At 42.9% G+C, this 24327-nt stretch overlaps 2 long non-coding RNA genes across 7 annotated transcripts in view; one reads left to right on the top strand and one right to left on the bottom strand.

Annotated features, from left to right (window-relative positions):
- The first annotated feature begins 13 nt into the window (after nucleotides 1-13).
- On the top strand, nucleotides 14-8382 carry LOC102899854. The gene is made up of 3 exons (XR_442412.4): nucleotides 14-282; nucleotides 2007-2129; nucleotides 3820-8382. It is a non-coding gene; the product is annotated as an uncharacterized LOC102899854 (long non-coding RNA).
- Nucleotides 8383-11597: 3215 nt separating this feature from the next.
- LOC111558569 overlaps nucleotides 11598-24327 on the bottom strand; it is a 243718-nt gene continuing 230988 nt past the window's right edge. For all 6 annotated transcript variants that reach the window (XR_006592311.1, XR_006592314.1, XR_006592313.1 and 3 more), the window contains 2 exons: nucleotides 14463-14621; nucleotides 11598-11865 (listed from right to left, as the gene is read on the bottom strand). This is a non-coding gene — a long non-coding RNA (uncharacterized LOC111558569). The remainder of the gene's footprint in view (nucleotides 11866-14462; nucleotides 14622-24327) is intronic.

The following is a 24327-nucleotide window of genomic DNA, read 5'->3' as shown; positions in this document are numbered from 1 at the left end:
TAAAAGCTCTGCCCACCCATCCCTCCCCAGATACATTTCTGACTTAGAGCGTCTTCCTATTATGATACTCCTCTCCTCCTATTGCAATAACCCCCTTCATCTGAACATAGTAAAATCCTTCATAGTAACATCCATTGCATTTTTTTTCTTTCACAGGGATGACGCTGTAACTCTGACAGAATGTCAGATGCCCCCAGGACCTTGCTTTCTTCACCCAGGCGTCAATGCCATCTGATCAGATGTTGGCTCCTTTCCTGGCTGGGGAAGTTGGGATCCACAGTGGTGAGTCTAAATCCTGGTCCAGTGCTTCACACATGTGTCTACTGTAGCATGGTAAAGACTTGGCTTTATTCTTCATTTTTGTCTTTTTTCCTTCTATTTCTCTGCCTTCTTCCAGCTTTTCTGAGTATAGTTAAAGCCCCTGACTCTTGGATTCCATTGACTTATTCTGAGCAGGGCTCTTGAATCCCATGACTCCAAGATTTCATCCAAACGGTGCACTGCTTTTATTGTTTGATACAAAGAAACAGAACAAAGTCTCTTCCACAAACATTTTCAGAGACCACTGCTTCCTTCCAAAGCCATTTCTCTTCCTCGGTGTTTTCTAAGACCTATCCCTTCCCATCATCCTCCTCTAACTCTGCCTCCCTTTTTCCACCTTCAACTTTCCCTTCAGCTCCCTAGAATCCTTCGTTCTCCCCCCTTCAACACCTCTACCTCCTCTGTCATCCACCCTGCCAGGCCTTTCCTTTCTCACTCAGGCTCCTCGTCCTGTAGACACCTGATATTTAAGTCCCTTAACACTGTCGGGGCTGTGAGGAGCCCAGCGACCCCAAGAGCAAAAGCCTGCACTGAAAAAGCTAATTAGAAATAAGCTTCAAGTTTTCTGTACTCAGATGGGCTTTGGAGACACCAATGGCCACTTGGTCTCTCCTCTGTCACTCTCCCAAAACGTAGTCCACAGCCTCCATTGGATACATATCGGGGCCAAGTACATCTTGAGGGTCTCCTCCACAAATACTGGGGAGACTGCTTCAGCTCTTACACTGAGCAGGTTACTTCAATTTGCCCCATATGCCAGAAACACAATCCTTGTAAAAAGGTAAAAGTGAGGCAGGGATTAGAGTCAGCTCTTTTACATGAACCTGTGAGTGTTGAGTCTTTGCATTTATATCTGAACCAGCTCTAAAAGTTTTTAATTAAAATTTAAAGCTATAAGCTCTTTGTGTCCATCTGTATGTGCATATATGTGTGTTGTATTATACACGTGTACCATTTTCCTACCTCCAAATGGTATGCCCACATTAAATTCTGAAGTCCCTTAAAGGAGCCCCTTCTGGATTGGATAAGAGATAAATAGGAGTTTATAGAATTTTAAATATTTCCGAAATTCCCAGAAACCGAGACAATTAAATCTCTAATATGTTTAGTGTGGGGGGAAAAAAGTATTCTTATAAAAGTTTACCAATATGTTTTTAAAATTCAGGCTCACGAGGTAAATCTTTGGCAAATGAGGCTAGTTTAAATGTTGTTGGTTTAATAAATACAGTTATGCCTTTTGAGTTATCAGCCTTGTAAGAACACATTTTTATTTTACTCAAGTATGTTCTTCCTAAACTCATTCAGGTTAAGTTTACTTATTGCTTGATTATCTGGATATACCATTGCTATATTTTAACAATATGCTTGATATATGTTCATGGTATACCATGTCTCAGAACCATGATAATGTATCTGTCATGTTTTCCTCTAAAGATTATACTCATCCATTTTCATAAGCTACATATAATATCCAGTCTTCTTTGAAAACAGGATTAATGATGCTAATTAAACATTAGCATGTTTTGCCTAAAACTGACTGAACTGACTTTTTCAGTGTCCCATAAAAATCAAATTTCTTTATCAATTGTATTATTTTTATAGTGAACTCTGCTCAGATCTTTCACCTTTGAAAATTATCAAAAATGAACTAACCAAGGCTATTTTAAGTTTTCTGTCCTTCACAGGTGGTTTTATGTTCCTCTGATGCTTCCCGAAGAGCCCTTGCAAATCAGCTACCGACTGAGTGCTCTGTCTTCAACAAAAAAGGATTATCTTAGAGACCCGTGGAAGCGGACTATGCCAGCCAGGTACTCTTGGGTAAGGCTTCTGATGGCACTGCTTAAATAACTTTGGGACCACCCTGGTAGACTAAGTCAGGATTTCTAGAACTCTAGGGGAGAATATAGATCTATGGACTATTAATCCAAGATCAAGTGGAACCAGAATTATTACATAGGACTGAATGAACTGATCATTCATGATGATGGGCTTTGTTTGGAACAGTGCTGATGCTCTCGTGTTCTATTTTCTGGATGTAAGGATGCACTTTCTCTCTTCTCTCAAGCTATCTAGCACTCACAACAATTTAGTAGACTGTGCGCTTGTGAAACAGAAAGGAAACATCCCTCTTCTCTGCCCTGCCTCACCCTTCCAGACTCCGGGAAGTCTCGTGGAGTATTCCTGTTTTCGTGGCACTGTAGTTATTTGCATAGATGCAGTAAGAGCCCGTCCAGCTTGTTAACAGGACATAATTGGAAGCATTGGCTAATCGAGGCTGGCTCTGCCTATAATGTCACAGTTGAGAATGATGCTCGTTTCATCAGATGTGACCAGACCCTTTTCAGCAATTCAGGTTGACATGATGGGCCGATGCTTACAAAGTCCCTCTTGGGAAAACCGGCCTGGCAACCGGCTTGATAGGGTTCCCAGCCTTATAGGTGAGCAAGGAAGGTCACTTCCTGGCAGGCTCAGGAATCCTAGGCTATTTTGAGGACCTCAGGAAGAGAGGAATGCCCACCAAATCACTAGGTACTGCAGGTGGAAAATGATGGTGAAGTTTTGGCTTGGCTTCCTAGCCTCGAGAGGCTCTGAAAAGTCCGATCTGAGATTCTTTCTGAAAGCGTCCAGAGAAGCCAGTATAAGACCTACGTGGTACCACGTCGTTCTTGCTGCATCTATGTAAATAACCAGGCCATCTCCAGTGAGACCAGCCTTATTTTGTGACCAAGAGTAATCTTTCTTTGAGATTGTCTTTGATCAAGAGGGGAAAGGGACTGTAGAGAGCCTTTGGTGTTTCAATGGGAAACTATAGCATGATCTTTTGGATTACCGGATTCTGACCCTATTCATTGCCTTTGAGCTATTTTGCACCTCTGTAAACTGCAGGTAGCTGATTGATATGCAAACTCTATCTCGTCTTATAGACACTTAATTAGCTTCTTTTCCCACTGTAGATAAACTAGTGGTGATACCTACTTATAAATCAGATTTGAATCTTTTACTTTAGAGAGATTGTCAGCCCTTACCAAATTTTCAATTCTTGCAGATTCCTTCAATACCTGGCTATAACTTTTCAAACTAACCTGTACAACTTTTCTCCCTTTTTCCTGACTTCAAGTCACTGAGAACCAAAACATGATTTCCCAGATCCTTATTTGGACTCTAGGTTGCTTTGTCACTGGCCTTTTCCCCCAGGATCTGAATAAACACTGCAGCAGTCCATGCGTGAACCTGGTTGCTCTCTGGACAAGCTGCTGTCTGGGTCACTAAGAAAGTCTGGTGAAATGCTCAGGTCGTGTATCCCCTGATAAGGGAGATAACCCGAGCTCTGAGTAACATAATTAAGATCACGATATGACTCAGGGAGCAGTGCTGCACAATGAAACGATTTCATCCACTGACCTCCTGAATTTCACTAGATTGGATACTCTTAGGGTTTGACTTCTGGCTCTTTAATACATTCCTTTATGCTAACATTTATCTTTTTTTTAATTTTAGGCATCCCATTTAAGAACACTGAAACAATTGACCTCTGCCTGCACTCCAAACAGATGATTCAATTGGTCTTCTAGGGTCATCACTGAGAATATGGTGGCCCTGAGGTCTCTCTCACTCAGCCATCTGCTGTTTGAGTTATTCCTTATCCTTGAATTGTCCATGAAGAGTCTCTCTGAGCCCACCTTGAACAAAGAGAGGGACTGACAAGGCTGAGGCAACTTTATGCTTCATATAAGTTTAGGCTGCTTTGCTGAGAACCACTAGGTCCCAACTCTGCAAACTTTCTGCACTTTTGCTTGTTTACTTCAACTGAGACCAGAATCCCAAGTCCTTGTGCCCGAGGACACAACTTTCCTGCCTCAACTTTTCTACTAGTACAACACTGGATGCAGTTCATTATGTTTCAAGGCACCTTCCACACACCCAGCTGTTAGCATGGCATCCTTCTGCTTTGCACAGGCACCTATCTCAGGGTCTCTGCTTACAGAAACTTTGCTTGTCCCCTCGCTCCCTCCCCCCCCCCCCCCCCCCCCCCCCCCCCCCCGCCTGACACTGCTCTGGCTCAGGCTTTGAGCACCTCTCTGCAATAGTCTCATTCAATAATACCTCTCCTTACTCGGGTCCAGACTTAACTTTTTTTTTTTCTTGACAATTTCTTCGGCAAAAGATATCATTTAGGATTTGATTTTTGGAAAGTAAAATACAAAAAGTAGTCAGGAAATTTGAACACTTGATTAAATAGGATCGTGGATTACTGAGAAATAATAGTTGGTTACCTAATTAGCCAAAATGAAGATATAAATTTAAAAGTAGGCATAGAAGGGACGTGACTATAAAGAACTCCAGTTCTTTTTAAGTGAAAAGACTTTGTTCTCTCGAGTAATTAAAGATATGATAAAGTCAGCACAAAGTATAGGAAATGAGTCTAATAAGACCCTGAATAGTTGTTTTCTAGGCAGATTATTCTAAAGGTAAAGAAAAATATTTTTTACAAGCACTTATTAAGAAAACACCAGTAATCCAAGGAAAAAAAAATGTCATTTTAATAGAAAGAAAACCAAATGCTAGTTTTGAAACAGCATATTTGGTACTAACACTCTTATTAAAAATCTTATATTTAAATTAAAAAAAAGAAATGGAAAAAAAGATTCATAAAAACAATCTTATAAATAAGCCCATCAGCCTTAGCCAGCTGTGACTCTAAGAAATCCAATTCCTTTTCCATGAACCATCTACAACTTTCTCTATCCAGACAAGTTTGTCATACACTTGTCTCTCATTTTAGACAAGTTATTTAGTTATTTTACTTTGGAACAAAGCTACTCCTGTTTTTCTTAACAAAATACCCCCTGCGCACTTCATGTGCAAAGTTGCTCCTCTCTGCTACTATCACTCCTGTCAGAGTCTCATTCACATATACTGATTCTAAGTTTTCACTACAGCCACTTCTACTGCATATAGAAAACCAGGAGACGGTGTAAGAGAAGAGTTATTCCCAGGGAATGTGTAAAGGCGCGAGGCAGATCTTATTAGAACTACTGCAGTAGAGGAGAGAGACTTTGGTATCCCATTCCCATGCAGCACAGACAGCTGGAGATCTCAGGCAAGGAGCCAGTGAGGGGGTGAGTGGATAGGAAATTACTAAGAGGAACTTGGTTAGATGCCAAAGTAGGGGGATTCTTGCTAAACTGGCTTCACAGGATTCTTACTAAAAGCAGGTGCCAAGGACTTAGATATCTAGGGCAGGGTATGAGGAGCTTGATCAGATATCAAGGATGATCCCATATGAAGGGGGGCAAGTGTCAATTAACTAGCTTAGGATTCATTGCTAAAGTGGGGGCTCAGCAGGCCAAGGTCGAGCCTAGTCTAGAAGAAGGCTCACAGGAGCCTAACCAAAGTTTGGTCAAGGAAGGAGTATCTGATAGTAAATAACTGTAAACTGTCTTCATACACCAGTATTTTCTAGCAGACTAGCAAAGTTTATAAATATACATCTCAACATCTCATAATTTTTATAATCATAAGCGTTCCTTATAGGTACAGCTTCTCAATGTGGCAAAAATGAACATGTGCATTAACAGACCCAAATAGATAGCCTCTCTGTATTATAGAAAAGTAAAAGTCCAAAAGTATATAAAATGAAATTGTATTCAGCAATTAATGCTTCAATTTTTTCTCTTACTTAGATAGGATTTAGGTGTCTAATGAATATTCATAAATTAAGTCAATTTAGCATCAGTCCAAGGTTTTAAGCTACCAATTCATTTTGGACACTGTCTTTAAGCTGACATACTGCAAAATATAATTACTTTGAAATAAAGTTTGTCCAAATAATGACTTAATTTGACTAATACAAATGTACATTTTTATAATCTTAAAATATAGTAACTGAAATGATAGTATATTAAATCAGCCAAACTTTATAAATTGAGGAAAAATATGCTTGCATAAAATAAAAATATATGTTTCTATTACATTTAATGCTGACAACTCAGAAGATATAGCTGTTTTTATTAAACCAATAATATTAAATTAGTCTCATTTGCTAGAGTTACCTAAATTATGTAAACTTGAATTCTTAGAACACTTGAATTACTGCCTATAAGAATGTATTTTGAGCACATTGAAAGTATTAGAAATCGAATTTTTTCAATATCTGGGAATTTTTAAGAATAGTCCTTTATTTGTATATGCCTTTAGCTAACTCTAAGTCAATTAGAATAAAACTCTTTAAAAATTTTCTTATAATCTAATTTAGTAATACCATCTGGAAGTAGGAAAATATTACATATCTATAGACACATAAACATACATAAAAACCTAGAAAACTTATAGCTTCTATTCCAAAATTTTAGCCCATACATCAGGGGTAAACCCAAAAATACAAAACTCATTTTTCATATAAAAAGAGCTCTTCTCTAATGGGTACAAATTCTTAGTTGATTTGAGTTCAAAATTGGGGAAAAATGAACAAACAGAAAAGAGTAACAAACATGATTTTCTGTCATCTTTCATTCAAAAGAGAAAAATATCTATAAACCATTTAATTCACTTACAGAGATAGCCAAATTATCAAACTACAAAACCAAAAAAAAAAAAAAAAAATCCATCACCAGAAATCAACTAAAGACTCAAAAAAAAAAAAAAAAAATCAAAATGAAATTCTTACCATGCTTCCAACAGACAAGAGTCTGGACATAGGACCAGGATCAGGACTCACCTTTAGACCCCTGGGTTGCCAGCCAGGAATGGAGCACAAAAGGCTCCAGATGGCCTTATTACCTGGCTGGAGCAGATGGGAATCTGGAGGCAAGGTGCCATCCTGAGGCAAACTGTCAAAGACAAAAACCAGACAAGTTAGGAGACCAAAATGAGGGAGACTATCACAATAGGAGTATCAACCCCAGTCTAAATATCTTCGGAGCACCTCTACTCTTATAGACGTTTGCAAATGAGGTGGTTTTACACCCTGGCTTTGCAAGCTGCAGAAATAAGCCTTATTTATCAAAACAGGAAATGGTTTTTCCCAAATATGGCTAGCTTGCTACCTTCGGAGAGCAGAGAGTTTTAATCTCCGTTAATCAACCATGAGCTAAAGAACAGGATGTGAAAGTGTCTTGTTTTGCCTTGTCAGCACATTCAGACCAAAGGGGAAAGTGCGTGGGGTTTTGTCACACGTGATCAAAGATCTTGGAGCCAAGAGCTTCGAGCGGAAGTAACAGCACGTGATCAAAGGTCTTGGAGCCAAGAGCTTCAAGCGGAAATACCAACACAGGAAATGAGACTTCTAGCCCCCCCCCTGAAGCGAGGCTAAATCCTTCCTCAGCCCAGTGGGCTCTTCTACACGGAATACACTTACTTTCCATGCCCCCCACCCCGCCACGCACACGCACCTCCTTACATGTAGCCTCTCTTCCCCTCTTAACACTTCTATCCACATCTCTCCATTTCCAGATGCCAGCCCGCTCTATCACCCGATCCCTTCAAGGCTACTGCGATACCACCTAAATGTTTTCCTGCCTTCCTGACTTTTCTCCCACAATTCTGTTTCCAAGAAGCAGTCAAAGCGAAACGAGGTGAAAACTGATTTCTTTACTACCCTGTTCAAAAGTTTTCAGTCTCTCCCTGTTACCTTTCCAAAATGGTCTACACTGCATAGCAGAACGTGCAAGCCTTTCACATTCTGGCTCACCTCTTCTTTTGCCAGCCCTGAGCAGACTCTACTCTCCAGCTCTGTTGAACGCTTGCGGTTCCCAAACAGCCCATGCTCTTCTCCACGTCTAGACCCTTGTTTGTGTTTTCCTTTCTGCCTCCAATGCCCTCTCTCCACCTGGCTACGTCCTTAAGGACATGCGGGCTAAGTCCTGCGTGTATACATGAGGTTTAGATGACACATACTCCGGGCTCGCCCCTGGCCCCACCTGTTCTCTCAGCCTTCCCAAATCTGAATGGGCCGCAACTTCTCCATTCCATACTCTCTTCTTTCATAGCACTTACTGTACCAGTTGGAAAAGTGCTCTTTGCCTGTCTCTGCAAATAAATGAGAAACTCCCTGAAAGTCAAGACTATGTGTTCTTTATTGATTTTTCATGGCAAGAGTGATGGGGGGGGGGGAGGGGTTGCGGTAGTGAGTGGGCATCATTCCCAGAAGTCAGTGCCTGATGTATCACAAACATGCAGCGAACCCTTGTGAGATTATTAGGTGGGTGAACTTACCGTGCGCCGTGACAATTGGACAAGATGGTGGGATGATACAACATATCGCACAACCGTGTTAGGGAAACAAAACAAGCTTCTGTGAAGCAATTAGAAAAAGCTGAGGACTACATGGGGTAGAATATGAAATTGATTTATTTTTTTAAAAAATGTGTCACGGGGCGCCTGGGTGGCACAGTCGGTTAAGCGTCCGACTTCAGCCAGGTCACGATCTGGCGGTCCGGGAGTTCGAGCCCCGCGTCGGGCTCTGGGCTGATGGCTCAGAGCCTGGAGCCTGTTTCCGATTCTGTGTCTCCCTCTCTCTCTGCCCCTCCCCCGTTCATGCTCTGTCTCTCTCTGTCCCAAAAATAAATAAACGTTGAAAAAAAAATTAAAAAAAAAAGTGTCACACTTTCACAAGACCTAATGAACGTGTGCACGCACCAACCAGCCGCCTTAGGGGTCTCGATGTGCGCTTATTTGGGAGTCGCCTCTCTTCACTCAAAAACGGGAAGGAATTCCTCTCTAGATCCTGGTTCTAGAAACAGTATCTGAGCAAGCTGCATTCTGAAATCCATTTCGCTCCTTTTTAGCTAAGCACCACGAATATCCTCCCGGCTTTCATGACTAGGGAATGCACTCCCCAGAATGAGATTTACAATTACAACGATCCTGGCACCACACAGTGCCCTGTGCATACACAAGACTTGATAACTTCTTGCTGAATCAGTGACCTGCAGAAGAGTTTCCCGACCACCTCGGGAATGATTGTGATTTTCTTAATTTCCCTGATTTTCTTCTGCTGAAACATTCCGCTTGCAATACCGCTCATGATTATTCAGACCACAGTCAAAAGGAAAAAAAAAAATCTTTACCCTGAGTAACCATATTCATAAACATGAGTTACGGAGTCTGAAACATTTTCCAAAGGAGCGTGCTCTGAACCTACAGAGCGGCACCACAGGTAAACTGCCTTTTAAAGAAACTGCATCTCAGCAGAAGATATTCATGAGAATACGGAAGTCCTGAGGTTGAACCTGTCTGTCTTAATTTGGGCTCCCCCAGAAGCAGATCCTGACACAGGGTTTATTGCAAATAGACGTGGAATAAGATCCCAGGAAATATCAGTAAGGGGATGGAGAACGGGGACAGGCAAGAAGCAGCCGCCGAGAGAATATCCTTGTGGGAGACCGGGTCTCAGCCTCCAGGAGGCACGGTGGCACACTTCTCAGAGATCGTGGGAGGACTGAGCAATCTGGGATATGTCACGCACTAATTCCCATTGGACGAGAACGGCTCTGGGGATATTAATGCCGCAGCATCTCCAGCCCATCTGACATCAGGCCAAGCATGCTAGCTTGCCAGGGGAAGCCCTTAGAACACCACCGGTCCTTGTAGCCTGAGGCAGTTTCCCCAAGCACCGAGTCCTCAGGAGACATGGGCGAGGAACACGGGCAGTGTCCGTAACCTACACTTTGTATAGTCAGGTTCTGAACCGCAAGATGCATTCGCAGAACTTAGACTCCGTCGCACGTCAGTTGAACGCAGCCAACTGCACCTGTAACAGGCTGTCTCAGCTCATACCCAGCAAAAAAGAATTAGGAATTTCTTTAGCTTCGTTACATTTCTGCAAGGTGCCATGCAGTAACTGGAATTCTAAACTCTTCTCCAAATTTTTCTGCCCTCCTTTTGTACCTGAGGGAGTCCAGTTCCCTCAAGCAAATTAAGCATGCTTATCCTCTCCCTGGAACCTTGATCCAACCCACCCTTTCAGAAGCGGATCCTATAGTGAGCAGTCCAGTGTGCGGGGGAATGTGTTAAGGAAGTACTCCCACGAGAAACCAGGAGGGGAGGAAAGGAAGCAGAGGAGGGAAGAGGAGGAATCCAAATCAGGCTGTGATTTCCATAAAGCCCCAGTCTGCAGCCTGATCTCGCAGAGAGCTCTGGAGTATAAGCTGCACTCCGGTGGTGGTCTTGTCTTAAGATGACAGAGGAGGACCCTTGCATTCCGACAGTCACCCAGGACTAGCAACAGCCTGCCCCGAAGGAGTGTGAGGCCCCAGTGCCCAGGCACAGTCCTCTCCAGCAAACAGGAAGAGGCTAAGAGCCAGTAACAGGGATCTGAGGGCACAGTAAGTTCACTCCTCTGTCAGAGTCTTGCATTTTCTGGACAGTCACAATTTCTGGGGGAAAGAGAGTTAGTGGAATAAGCTAATCTCCTGTGGCTGCTTTGGTCCTGAGACCACAGGTGGTACCGACCCTCTCCTTTCTCAATCCCTCTTGTAGATTGCCCTTAAGCTTTGGTGGATACTTCTCACATTCATCTCTGAGGAGCCCGGGCCCCCAGTTGGCATGTTTTATGAGACCATAGCACAGGAGTACCAAGAGATGCCCCAGTGGGCTTCCTGAGTGCCAAACGCTCACTGCCTGATCCCATTATACAGCAGCAACCCCTGCTTATGCCCCAGTAACTTCCCTCTTTCACCCTCTCCTGATGCTACAGTCCTGCTGAGTTTCAGCCCAAGATCCCACCTCTTCCATGAAGCCTTCCAGATGCTTGCAGACCTCAGAGCTTTCTTCTTCCCATGACTTGCAGAACTTACCTTAGCTCTCGTTTGGCCTGAATCACATTTCACACCGTGATTCCTCATTACAGGGTCTTTATTGACTTGGGACAGTATCATTTGGTCGACTTCTGAGGGTAGGTCTTGTCTTTCCAGTGGGAACCTGAACAGTGTTTACCGGCTACCTCCAGGGCCCAGCACGGACTGTGTGCATCCCGGGGCTTAGTGAGCACATGCTGAGTTCGCAGCTGAACAGCTCACAGTATAGCACCTCAGCACCCTCGGACTGGACCCTGATTCTCTCATCAGCAGTCTTGCTTCCCAGAGTCCCCTGATTTATTTGGCTTTCAATGACACTCTCTCACTCAGTCCACACTCATCTTTCAAACAAGAACAAAGAAAGACAGTTTTGATAAATGTAACTCTTTCACATTTTGAGGCATATATTTTTAGATATTTTATTACAAACGACTCACAGATCGAGCCATAAATTCCCCCCTCGCGCCCCCCCCCCCCCCCCCAGCAGAGAAATCTTCTCTTTTGTGGTACTGTTTCGACCTTGGTGTTGACAAACGTAGTTTGTTTGGGGATAGTATTTGTGAAGAAGGCGTAGAAGACATTTTCAATAATCACATAAAAAAATCCATTTAACTTACACTCAACACCTCTTTGGTGCCAGGAATTGCCCTAGGTATTTCATACAGACTGGATTGTCTAGAAATCTTTTTTTTTTCCCCTCTTCTTTCTGTTGCAGTGTTTTGAAGCATGGCATAGCCTCTTGTGGAAGCTTAAAGAGAGAGGGAAAAACACAAGCCACATCGTTTTGCAATTAATTGCTTCTTCTGGGAAGGCACTTCCTTGTAAATTGTGGTATTTATCTCTCTGTATTTATTATTCCTGATTGTTTCTGTCTTGTATACTGTACGCAGAAACAGAAAATGTCTACAAAAATAGAACTAATCTTGACTATGTGACTCCAAGTATGTCATCTACTCCCCACAAGCAGTACTGGAATGAAATCAAGTATTTATATGGCTAGTAATAAAAGGTAAGGTACAACTGAATGCTTGCTGTGGGCCAGGCACTCTGTACAGTACTTTATACACATCATCTCAGTCAATACTCAAAGCAAGTTCCAGAGACAGGTGCTATTAGCTCTGTTTTATAGATACAGATATTAAGGCTCAGAGAGGCTGAGTCACTCCCCAAAGCTCACACAGCTAGTAAGTATAGAGGCTGAAATAACACTGCAGAGGGCAAAGAGCCCTGGTTCTCTACCTGGAGAGGACTTACTGAGGCCTATTCTCAGCCCTGGTCTTGCCAGCCAAGGGACCAACAGTAAATCACAAACACTTGAGGCTTCCATTTCTTCACTTACCGACTATAACCCCGGACTGTTATTCACACCTGTCCACCCATCCATTTGTCTGTCTTCGAATGTTTAACTTTCACTGCTTTTTATTTTGTTTATGAGTCACTGGAAGCTCTCAAAGAGCAGGAAGTAGGTCATGCTCATATTCATGTGTATAGCTCCTAGGCCACTGTTTCATATACTTAAATTGACTCGTTTAATCCTTAAAATACCATAATGAAGGTTTTATTTTTATCTGCACTTATTTCACACTTAAGAAGGTTACTAGACCCCAAAGACGATTATATTAAAGATGTCAGATGAGGGGCGCCTGGGTGGCTCGGTCGGTTAAGCGTCCGACTTCGGCTCAGGTCATGATCTCACGGTCCGTGAGTTCGAGCCCCGCGTCAGGCTCTGTGCTGACAGCTCAGAGCCTGGAGCCTGTTTCGGATTCTGTGTCTCCCTCTCTCTCTGCTCCTCCCCTGTTCATGCTCTGTCTCTCTCTGTCTCAAAAATAAATAAACGTTAAAAAATATTTAAAAAAAAAAGATGTCAGATGAAATGATGTCAGATGAATCATCTGGCTTAGAATCCATGTTCTTAAAATTACTATGGTATACAAGAAAGTAGTTTACTTCTTTTTAAATCCACGTCTAGTTCAGAGTAGGTTTTTAAATGGCTTTCGTCTCCCCTTTCATTGGACTCTTTCACTCTTGTTTCTACTCTGTGATCTGTTTTTAGTTTTGTGTAATCAGAGATGTGATTTTCATTGCACTCGATTTGAAAAATCCCAGATGTCGGGGCACCTGGGTGGCTCATTGGTTAAACGCCCAACTCCCGGTTTCGGCTCAGGTCCTAATCTCATGTTTCGTGGGTTCAAGCCCCACGCCGGGCTCCACGCTGATGGTGTGGATGGAACCTGTCTGGGATTCTCTCTCTCTGCCCCTCTCCTGCCCACGCTCTCTGTCTCTCTCTTTCTCTCTCTCTCAAAATAGATAAACTTAAAAATTTTTTTAATTAAAAAAATAAAAATCACAGATATTAAATCTCATATATATATAAATACTAATTTCTCGTTGATCTTTTTCTTAGGAGCAACATTGAAAGAAAAATGGCTTCCTCTAATTTTCAAGCTTTAAAGCCTTAACTGTGAAGGGTAGCAACATTTGGCCACCGCAAAATATGCCACTTCAGCATATGGATTATTTCAGACTGAAGGCAATTAAGAAGGACCAGCCCTCCCTCCCCCCAAAAGAAGAAGAAAAAAAGCTCTCTGCTTTTCTCCTATTTGCCTAAAAGCAAGACATAAAATTATAAAAGTGTCTCCTTTACCCTCTGTACCAGAAAGGACAAAAGTTAATCACCATAGACCATTTTAGTCGCTTCTCAGCCTGGAGGTGGCATGAGAGAAAACCACATGCCAGACTGTGGTGACTAGCCTTTTTCTGCCATTCGTTTCCCTTAGAGTTGTTCTCACACAATTTGCTGGCCTGGAGACCCACAGTCCTTTTCCTTTATCTCGTCTCTTCCCTAAAAATACCTTTCCTTGCTAAGACCAGGTTCTAACCAAAACTATGAGTCACTCATCTCCAGTTTCTCCTACGTATACATAACATAAACACGTTAATAAAACTTCTCTTTGTTTCTCTCCTGTTGATCTGCCTTTTGTTACAGAGCCCTGGTGTGGGGTGGAGAGCCACCAGTCAAGAAAGAATTCTTGAGCCATTTTTGTTGCAAAAAAGGCCCCGTGAGCAGAAAGAGCACACTGGGAGTGTGAGGAATAACTGATTAGGTACTTTTTAGTTAGTGGGGGGTAGGAATAGCGTTAAGTCTCTAAGGAATTTGGAAGCAAGGTTTCCAGGACCCTGAGGGGCCAGCTGCTGTTAAGATAAGGTTATTTACTCCTATCTAGTAAAACATCAGTCATGAGACCCTTCCGATGTGTATCAGTGGGCCGTATGTTTGAAGGACGATTGCTAACATGTATGGGGTGGAGGCGATATATATGGTTATCAGAGGGAAGGAACACTGACCAGAACGAAGCTCTGGTGGTGAAACATTAAAGGAAGTCCTCGAGGTAGCTGTAGGGGTGTTACAACCTGTGTGCTTCAAGAATCCTGCCTGGAGACTATGAGCCGCAGTGAAGTCCAGCCTTTTTTCCCTTTTTCTCCCATCAAGCCCTCGCTGAAAACCTAGAAGGATAAAAACATAAATATTTGTTTCCTCCCCTACAAATGCAAGGTCATAATCTCACACAGGTCCAGGATGAATGTAAGTAACAGATACAAGAATCTGAATGACTATAGATCATGCCTCTTAGACTATGAGAAATCCAGGGTTTAGATGAAAATTAACGCACATCTGAGAGACACAAAACAAACACCATGAGCATTAGGTCCCAGATATGCTAATTTGGCCCTAGCAGGACACAGAAAACATAAAATACATAGGGACTGAAAAAGAGTGCTAATTCCCTAAAAAGAAAAGCAAGAAATGGTTCAAGAATAAACCTAAGTGAAGTACCATTTTAAAAAATAAGCTCTCTTAATTTTTTTTAAAGGATGCAGTAAAGTATCTGAAGAAAACTAGCCAAGTAGGCATTTCATTGTGAAAATCCGAAGGTATAATCAAAGAATCTCCAAAACAATTTCTGACAATCAACACACCCACCCCAAAGATTTAGATCAAGAAACAAATGAGTCCAAACCTAACATAGAAACAGATTCACTTTTTAAGGTGACTTTTATCATTTACTTAAAAATCTGCATCAGGAAATATAAAATGGATATTCACCAGCCGCCAAATGACTACTTCCCCACAAGTTCTGAACCCACTGCAGCTCACTGTTACAGTCATTACCAAAACCATATACACATACCTTCTTCCCAGCCTTCCAGCCATTGTTTTGGGATTCACTAGAAGATATGCCCTTGTGGCCACAAGTTAAACAAATTCAGAAGGAAATGGAATGGAGTGAATGCAGTGCAGAATAGAATAGAATAGAATAGGACACAACAGAACCGAATGGAATGGAATGGAATGGAATGGAATGGAATGGAATGGAAATGAAACAAAATTCAAGCATACAATTTGAAACTATGGGAATAATATGCAAGTTAAAGACAGATGGTAGATAGACAATTGATAGATGATAAATAGGTAGATAGATGATAGATAGATAGATAGATAGATAAAGAAATACAGAGGGGCACCTGGGTGGCTCAGTCGGTTAAGCTTCCGACTTCGGCTCAGGTCATGATCTCACGGTTCGTGGGTTTGAGCCCTGCGTCGGGCTCTGTGCTGACAGTTCTGAGCCTGGAGCCTGTTTTGGATTCCGTGTCTCCCTCTGTCTGCCCCTTCCTTCTCCACTTGCACTCTGCCTCTCTCTCTCAAAAATAAACATTAAAAATTTTAAAACAATAAATAGATGTGGAGAGATTTCAATAAATTTATGTTTAAAAAGGTTGGTCACAGTATTCTCTCAGAATGCTTAACTTTGGAAATTGATACTCCTAGGCTGTCCACAAACCAGAGCAAGTCTGCAAACTGTCCATCACCCCCCTCTGAGGAGTACTGATATTGAGAGTAAGTCTTCAGAAACTTACGACAGTCTAGCAGAGAAAGCTCATGCCTGTTGAGTCTAATTATGCCTTTTAATTTTTGCAGCGATTCATTTTTACGGTATTTTATAAAAGAACCAGACTGTGATGGATTAGAAATGTCAACAATAAGACTGCCCCTTTTCCACAGGTAGCCTGAGACGTGTGTAATAAAGTTGGATTTGGTCACGGGATGCCGTGGATGCCTCGCCTCTCTGTGGCGGTACAAATCCCTGCTTTCACCTTTCCAGGAACTGTAATTGTTCCCTCGCACTGTAAGAGAGGTGAGAGGAGCTGAGTAGGCTGTGGGAAAAGGGAAAGTGGCCTTCCTGCCTGGCAGCTACCAGCTGGAACCGTAAACGAGCTGAACCCTCAGAATTCTGCAGGGGGCACGAGGCCCCCAGCTTGCCCATTTACACCAATTGTCCTAAAGTTATTGTTCTTGCCTCTGCACACGGTTCTTCAAAATTTTGTCCTAGACTTCATTCAGTCACCCGCAGACACCACAAGATCACCTCTCCTTTGAACTCCTAGGCTAATGGGCAGTGGATATACGGGCCCCTTTCTGGCTTTGGGGAGTTAAGACAGAACCCACGATTCGCTTCCTTGTTTTGGTGGCATTTATTATATGGATGTGGTTTGCGGTCTGTGTAGGGCTGAGCGGATTCCCAGTGGCCTGTGCGTGCACTGGAAGAGCTCAAAAGTGTACAGAGCTAAGATCTTTCTGCAAAAACAGAAGCTGTAAGCCTCAAGGTTACACGCCCCCCATACAGGCTGCTTAACTCCAAACCACAAAAAAAGCGCAAAAGGTACTTTCTCAGATTTGTTTACTTTTATGTCAGATTTTTTGAGAACAGCTGCGGGTTAACTCCCCAGATTCACTTCTCGGAAAATTAATAACAATTCATTGGCCTTCGAGAGCATCTGCCTGGCACCCCCCGTCCCATATTCCTACTGCTTGGTCCACTTGTCTCAGGGCCCATAAGACCTATAACACATCAAATCTCTGCTAATTGCCAGATGGCACAGCCATTTCCCTTCTAGACTGACTCTCCTCCTGGCAGCAAATAAAGCCTCTTCTTTTCTCACCTCTACATCCTTCAACAAGAGATTTGTGTCAGAATACAGTCCCTCGTGTTGCCAGCCAGCGTTTTCTGCAGAATTCCTTTGTGTCCATGCTGTTTGTGAGCTGGGATGTACGCCCTAATATTGAGTTCAGTGCTGCAGATGATGCTGATGTCGAAAAGGACCTCGGGATAGAAGTGAGAGTGTGTCCCCCAGGTGTTAGAACAACTAGAAGAGTTTAAAAGCTCCCTGGCTGAGCCCCACCTTCCAGTGATCTGTAGCCCTCGCGTCCATCCCATCGCGACAGTTGGAAGTCCCCAAGGACACCTGTAGCTAGTTGTGTTAAAATTGACACTGTTGACTGACAGAGGTTTAGGCCAGAAGGCTGCCTCAGAGAGCAGAGGAGTAGTCTGATTTAAAGATGGAAAAAAAATACGAGGGAAAACAGAGTTCTAAAAACTCGCGTTAATATTTTAAAATAGAAGGAAAATTAGGTGAGTGCCAGTTATCTTCCAAATGAGTTTAAAAGAGAAAGCGTTTCTTTTTTTTGAATGTTTATTTATTTTTGAGAGAGAGAGAGAGAGCGAGCGAGTGTGAGCGCACGGGGGAGGGGCAGAGAGAGGGAGACACAGAATCCGAAGCAGGCTCCAGGTTCTGAGCTGTCAGCACAGAGCCCGATGCGGGGCTCGAACTCATGAACCGTGAGATCATGACCTGAGCCAAACTCGGATGCTCAGCCAACGGAGCCACACAGGAGCCCTGAGAAAGAAAGAATTTAAATGCATAAGTTGCACATATTATAAATACATGAAAAGAAAACTCTGGGAACAGGAACAGTAAACCTGTAGGGTAAAGGAGGAAATCCAAAATGTGTCCAATGTACCTTTTATTGTGAACAACCTGGCGGTTTCTATTAAAAAGAGCCTCTTCTAAATTTCAAAATAAAATACACTTAATTATAGCCTTTGTAGAGAAGAAAAATTCCTTCCTCTGTCCTTCAAGGTCTTCCAGCCGGACTAAAAATTAAATTGACATGAGACAGATTAACGGGAGAAAAAAACCCCAACATTTTATTATGTGCCCATGGAGACCCATTACTGAAATTGAGACCTAAAGAAATAACCAGAGAGGGCAGTTTTCATACTTTTTAGGAAAACAGACAAGAAATCTGTAAGGAATTGATGGGACAAAGAAAACAACTTTGTGAGCTTCAGTTAGTGAGGAATTGTAAACAGCAGGTGGGCTGGGGTAGTAACTTAATAAAAAGTAACAAAAGTTGTTTATACAGCCTTCTCTGCTCTAAATGCCCCATCTCTGGTGACAAGGATGCCTCTTTACCTCCTGGTACAGGAGGACAGCTTTCACAAGGGAGATATATCTCCTGCTTTTGGGGGGAACAGCGTGGGGGGCAGAGTATCCTTCCTGCACCGGCTGTCTCTTAAGTAACTTTTATGTAAAATAATCAATATTCCAAAATGGCACATTTTGGGGTGGACTGCCCTTGGCTCCTACACCTACAAAGATGTGTTTAATATAACAAAATGAAAACATGCATTCAAAGTATAGGAAATAGTGCCAAAGAGTAATTAACCGGCAAGAATCTGGTAAGTCATGTTATTACTAACTAGCACAAAACCTACCCTCAAATATGTATTAAACAAATAAATATTTAAAAGCCATAAAAAGGGAGAAGGAATATGACAACACAAAATCATGAATAAAACAATGAAAAGATAAAATAAGATTTGTATGAGAATATGATAGCAATATTAATAATGCTTTGGGAAAAAAATCAGAGTGTGTATGTTAGAATTTAACCACTGTTTAAAAAACTGGAAAGTATAACAATTAATAAAATTTGGAATAAGAAATGAGAAATCTAGTCATTTACCTGTACCTACATAATATCTATCATTTTATTGTGTCTACAGTGATTCAGTTCAATGTCTGACTCCCTAATAGATTGAGACTTTCATGGGGATACTTGGTGGGTTATGCTCAGACTCTGGTTTCCCACATGACAAATGCCTGGTAAATGCTTCTAAATGAATAAAAATGGGAGAAAAAAGAGATTTTGAAGACACAGGACAAGATCAAGAGATTTAAATCAACATAAAAGGTTAATAGTAACTTAAAAATAAAAGCGCTTGAGTCTGACAAATTTACTGGACAATGTTTCCACACATCTGAAAAAAAGAAAAAGAAAAAAGAAGGGTAAGAGTGAACAAACGATTATTCTGGAGGAGATAATATATGCCAGGCACCAGGCTCAGACTTTACATTTTTTAAAAGGGAGGTGTGAGAATCAAAACAGAAGACATTGAAATATCAATGTTTGTGGGTGATACGATTGCATAACTAGAAAACAAGAGAAAAGTAAACCCAAAAGACAAATTAAGCTCTTTTTGCTGTAGGATGGAAGGAAACACCAAGCATTGCAATTAAATTCTTAGGCACTAGTGGTAGCTAGAATATGAAATAAATGAAACCCATTCCTGGCAGCAAAAAAACTGAGTACTTAGGAAGAAATGCATTAAGAAACAGATGTTCATCCAACACACACACACACACACACACACACACACACACACACACCACACCACCCTAAATGCACAAGAACACACACATCGATGAAGAGATAAAGTCTCCACAACATTGAAAAGACTTAAAAGTATCTGTATTATTCTAAGTGCTGGTCCATTTCAGTGATATCATTTCTGAGTCCTATCATCCCCCCAACTACACTCCATCCTAACTTTCACCACCAGATCAATGATCCTAAAATAGAAATTTATGATACACCCACTGGGCCAAAACTTCCTCATCCACCAGACCCCGATCCTGCCATAGCACAGAAAAAGGTCAAAATCCAAAGTCGTGAACAGGTATCTCCACTTACTTCTTTCAATTTATAATTGGTTTTTGAGATTTTTTTAAACTGTAGAACGCTCAGAATGAGATTTACCCTTTTAACAAATTTTTAAGTGTATGATTCAGTAGGGTTAACGGCAGGCGCAATGTTGTAACAGCCAATGTCTAGAACTCAACTCATCTCGTGTAATGGAAACTCGATGCCGGTTAAATAGCAAGTCCCCATTCTGCCCCTTCCCCCAGCCTCTGGCAGCCACCATTTTTCCAGGAGTTTGACTATTTTAGATTCCTCCTGTAAGTGGAATCACACGCGATTTGTCCTTTTGTGACTGGCTTAGTCCACTTAGAATAACGTCCTCCAGGTTCACCCATGCTGTCACACTTAGTTTCTACCTTCATTTTCTGACTTCTCCATAGTTGCCTATTAACTGACCTCCAATGACCACACCACATGCTCCCCACCCACGCATTTTTCTATTCGTTTCTTCTCACGAAGCTTTCCCAGATTTTTCCAACTTGCGCGACCTATCCTTTCATCACGCAACATGCACTGCCACTTACTGAAATCTTACACTTCCTTGTGACATTTCTTGTGGGCTTTACCGGCACTGCAGTGTATCGGTCTGTGTGTTTCTGTCTGTATTTCCAATTAGGCTAAACACGTATCCCATACACCATTTATAGCCTTCATAGTATTTAGTACAGTGTCTTTACACATAGTAATTATGCAGTAAATATTGTTTAATCGATTGGATGGTTGGAAACTCCTCAAGGGAACATTTAACTTACCTTAATATCCCCAAGGCCTAGGAAGTACTTGACATATAGTAAATGCTCAATAACTATTGTATTGTGTATGGGGAGAAACAGAGAGACTGAGATCATTTGCTGAGACCGCACACAGAGGTCAATTCTCAGTTCTCTCCTTATTTGACTTAGCAGAGGCATTGACCCAGCTTCTGGCTCCTTCCTACTGAAAACATCTCCTTCACCAGACTTTAGGACATCCACTTTCTCAGCTTTCTTCCTTTGTCACGAGCTGCTCCTTCTCAGTCTTGCTTTCTGTCCCTTGGTCTTCTCCCAGCCTCTTCCACCTTGCAATGGCTCAGGACTCAGTTCCTGGTCCCTTCCTTCTTCCCCACTCCTCTCCTCTCCTCCCCTCCTCTTTTCTCCTCTCTTCTCTTCCTTTTTCTAACACTCACTCCATAGATGACCTCATTCATTCATGCCTTCAAAACACCCATAGTCTGAGAACTACTGTATTTAAAACTCCAGCCCTGATACCTTCACTAACTCCAAACCTATAACGTCCTGATCCCTACCTGATATTCCCACCTGGACGTCTAACCATGTTCCAGATGGAACACATCCTGAGCTGAGCCCTCAGTCTCCCTCCTTGCACCTGGTCCTCCAGCAGCGTTCCTCGTCTCAGTTCAGAATGGGAACATCGTTCTCCCAGGACCACAGGCATTCTTGACTACCTCATTCTCCCACATCTCAATCCATCAGGAAACACTTCGGGGCTCTACCACCAAAACGCATACAGATGCCAACAACGTCTCACCTCCCGTCCGTCCATCGGTGTGATCTGAGCTGCTATCATCGCTTACCGGGGTTGTTACAACAGTGGCTGCAGTTGATTCCCCACACAGCAGCCAGGGAGACCCTTTCGGAATGTAACTCAGATCGTGTCACTGTGCTTTCGTGACCCTGTACCGGCCCTCCACTTCACTCAGGGCAAAACTCGAAAGTTTTTAGGAGGCAATACCCAACTGGACTGTCCATGTACTTTTCCGACTTCATGTCCCCGGAGACTAATTTCCCCGTGGCCCGCTCCCCTCGCCCCACAGTTTCCTCCCTGCTATTTATCCCAGTCACCTCTTCCTTCATAACAAACTTCCCCCAAATTAAGTGGCCTAATACACTTTGTTATCCCTTGGTGGCTCTGTAGGTTGGTTGACTTTGGCTGGGCATTCTTGCTTAAGGTTTCTTGTGGGGTTGCAGACTATTGTCAGCCAGATCTGCAATCACCTGCTGGCTCAGAAAGGCGGGCGTCCAAGATGACTCATTCCCATGACTCACGGTCGATGCTCGGGTCTGAGCTGAGGCTGCAGGCCAGAGCGCCTCCATGTGGCCTCTCTACGCGCCCTGGGCTTCTCACAGTGTGGCCCGGGGCGGAGTCGGTGTTCGCAGACACTGTCCCAAGAACAACTGGTCCAGGAACCGGGAAGCTGAAGTTTTCTGCCAGGTAAGTAAGGGCCACACGTACAACCGGCACGGCAACACTTCTGCCATGTGCTATGGGTGCCGGCAGTCCCAGAGCCTGGCAGGACTTAAGGACTTGGAGAAACAAAGTCTCCCTGTCCATGGGAAGGTGGCAAGATGGCATTGCAAGAAATGCATGTGGGATGGGAGATATTACCGAGGCAATCTTCGGAAAACAGAATTTCCCGTGCTATTTTTCACACACAACAGCGACACTCCCACCGCAACCCCAAATGCTGGCCCTCCCTCTGGCCGTGATGCTTCTCTCTCAGTATCAGCTTTTTGTTCTCCTGTTGCTCTGAAGTCTTTGCTTATTCACTTACTTCAGCTCTGACAATATGCCAGTGAGCAACCCCCCCCCCCCCGCCTTGACCACTGCATTTAACGTTGTACGTAAATGCTCCTCCCTAGGACCAAGTGCGCACAATCTCTCTCGACATACGCATTAAACGCTGCTTGACCAAACTTTAGGCAGGCTCCTCTCCTCCACATGGGCCCCTAAATATTGGCTTGTCCTCAAGTTCAGACAAGCACTAAACCACTAGGGTGCAAAACATCCGCCCCTAACACACCTCATTCTGAGAATCTGCTAACCATAAAGAAAAACATTTCACTGTGAAAACACCCCAAAGATGCCACCTGCCCACCCCACCCACTTGCCCTCCTCCCCCACAGACTTCCTGCTAGCTCTTCCCACCCCACCCTGTAAAAGAAAAGCCCTTTATTTCTTTTTTGATGGATTTTTTAAGTTTTTATTTATTTGAAGTGAGAGAAAGAGAAAGAGAGGATGAGTGGGGGAGGGGCAGAGAGGGGGATGGGGAGAGAGGATCCAAAGCAGGCACCACACACTGACAGCAGAGGGCTTGAGACAGGGCTCGAATTCAGGAACCATGACCTGAGCCGAAGTCGGACACCTAACCAATTGAGCCACCCAGGCCCCCCAAAAGCCTTTTATTTCTGTTTAATTTTGAGATATTTGCAGATTTCTAGGATCAGAGGATTCTGCCTATCGAAACAGTCTTTTAAATGAAGTCTCTCTTTATCTAAGTCCGTATTTAATTTGACTTGACACTTAGCACTCCCAATCCTTTTTACCCTGAACCACTTTTTCTTACCACTTATTCCCTTCGCACACACTATGTATTTATCTATTTAGTATGTTTATGTCCTCTCCTCCTCCATTAGAACACAAACCGGATGACAGCGGGATGTTTTTCTATTTTGGCTACTCAATTTCCATCAGCCAGGACAAACGTTGCAGTGCTCAAGAAGTATTTGTCAATTTAGGGGATAAAGTCTCACATGTGATGTGATGAACGCATATCCATCTAACGCACAAAGATACAGGATAAAGAAATATTCGCTACTGATCTTCTAGGATCTTATTTTCTACCCCAGATAATTGCGTCTCTGACATGTTGCTTGAGCTAGCTTCTCGTCTCCATCATGTGGTTTCTGTAAAACTCTTGTTAGCGCAGTCCTATTTTTCTTAGTCTTTCCTGACTTCTTTCCCTCTCTGTTCTTGAACTTAGCTCAGAAACTGGAGCCTGGTTACTGGTGAACAGTTTTCTCTGGTGCTGTTAGCCACTGGACTTCCAATCCTTTTCTCGTAGCATACCCCTGTCCTGCTACCTTACGTTACCACGTTCTATGACACGTTCGCAGATACTGTATTGTTATTTGATTTGATCTTGGTGTTTCCTCTTGTCCAGCTGATCTGGCCACCCGAGCTTGTCTGGCCTCCCCGGGCAGGCACGTGGCTGTTTCTGACACCTCCTAGTCTTCCACATCCCACCCGGGTGACTTAAGTCCCTCACAGACACATCCCGAGGCAAAAGAAAAAGAAACATCTCTCCCTCGTGATCATGCATAGGTAACATTAATGGAGGGAGCTTTTGTCAAAAAGATCTCTGGACACAACGATTTCACGTTCCCAGTTATTCCTCCACTCCTAGGTTCTAGACAGAGAGAGAAAGAGGGAGAAAAAAAATGATCCTCCGATCATAAGGAGTTTCAGCTCGCGAGCACATCAGTCATCTTGTTATTACACACCGTTCCTCCTTTCAATAAAGTACCAGAGCCCGATTACAATGAATGA

This window comes from Felis catus, chromosome F2 (genome assembly GCF_018350175.1).
Source record: "Felis catus isolate Fca126 chromosome F2, F.catus_Fca126_mat1.0, whole genome shotgun sequence".
NCBI lineage: Eukaryota > Metazoa > Chordata > Mammalia > Carnivora > Felidae > Felis > Felis catus.
The sequence above is the reverse complement of the archived record's forward strand: the minus strand, read 5'-3'. Positions and strand labels throughout refer to the sequence as shown.